Source organism: Alligator sinensis, unplaced genomic scaffold (assembly GCF_000455745.1).
Source record: "Alligator sinensis unplaced genomic scaffold, ASM45574v1 scaffold975_1, whole genome shotgun sequence".
Classification (NCBI taxonomy): domain Eukaryota; kingdom Metazoa; phylum Chordata; order Crocodylia; family Alligatoridae; genus Alligator; species Alligator sinensis.
Genome location: NW_005842068.1, coordinates 2332017 through 2333460, shown reverse-complemented (window position 1 = coordinate 2333460; position 1444 = coordinate 2332017). Strand labels below are relative to the sequence as shown.

Sequence of the window (1444 nt, the reverse complement as noted above, 5' to 3'; positions counted from 1 at the left end):
CCCCCGGGCGCCCCTTCCACCACAACAGACTTACCAGCTGCACGCAGCTCTCCGAGCTGTATCAGAAATTGGACTGGTATCGGCTAATATGCCGCCTTAAAAATTGGCTATCAGTATTGGCCCCCAGAATCTCTATCGGTGCACCCCTACCTTTCACCTTAAAAATCTAAATCACTGCACCAGCCAGAGGAGTGAGCAACATGTTTTGACCTGCTTGCCTCCACCTCTCCCAGCAGTTGGGTTAAGAGTGGCTCAGAAAGGAGATGGATCAAGTCTTCATAGGAGGTTTTTTAGGGTGCAGGAGCTTGTGAAATAAACCAGTAAAAAAAGGGAGATGGCATTGACATTCTCAGAATCCCTAAAGGCAGGGAACCGGCTGTTGTCTTCAATAAACAATCTTTCCCTTTGTTGTTTCATCTGTGAAGTAATGGCAGATAAACTGTAGTGTTCGTTTATCTCGCAGACTGAACATGATAAAGAACAGGAACAATTCATTTAAGTGTTGTGCACCCTAGAGATAGGGCTTTAGCTCAGTGGTGCTCTCCCAGTCAGGGTTGCTGGAAGCTATTCTGTCTTTTGTTGGAGGGCAGAGCAATCACAGTGTGTTTCCAACTTTACAGCTGACTAATCAATGTAAAGGTGGTTGCTGAGATGACCAGGGAACTGTGTGCTCTTCTCTCTGGAGCATTCCATTTGAGTGATGCAGAACTGGCTATGCCAGTGCCAGCTTGGGGACTTCCTCATGCCAGGATATCCTTAGCTGAACACTAGGCCAGTTTTAAAGCTGTTTTGCCCTGCCAGCATAATGCTTGGTTTTAGCATCTAAAAGAATGACTAGCAGCACCAATAGGTTAAATCTGCCTGTAGAAGTCCCTGTCCCACACTAAACATTTGCCTTGACTTGCCAGTTGTGGAGGTGGCTGGGCAAAAGCATTGCTCTCCAAGGTGAAATCCACATTTTACTTTGTCTCTAGAGGCAACTAGATGCATTGCACAAAATGTACTAATACATTTACAGGGCATTTGGGACTATTGCGCTACTAGGGATGGGGCCTAGTTATTTTGCTGTAAACAGGATATTTGTTTTTAGGGGTTCAGCTGCTTCTTTCTGCTTTTTTCACTTGTGCATTAGGCAGGTCACGGAGAGGATAAAATGAAAGGTATTCCATGGCTGAGAGAATTTGTTGGAGACACAAAGAGAAAATGCAAAACTCGAGAACTCTTAGTTCAGATATGATACCTTTTATTAGACCAACTAATAAATTGCAAAAAAAATATATCTTTTTCTGCAAGCTTTCAGGCACACATGCCCTTCCTCACATAGGCAATACATAGGGAGGGGGATGGGGGGGTGCCCCCCCTGAGATTGGCCACCTCTGAAGCTGCCTGCTTCTGCAGGCGGGTGGCCACCCCCCCCCCCCTTCCGGCCACCCAGCCCCCGGTC

General features: G+C 46.5%; 1 protein-coding gene across 2 annotated transcripts in view; it reads left to right on the top strand.

Moving 5' to 3' along the window:
* PARVB (parvin beta) overlaps positions 1–1444 on the top strand; it is a 130713-nt gene that overhangs the window by 122657 nt on the left and 6612 nt on the right. The window lies entirely within an intron of this gene.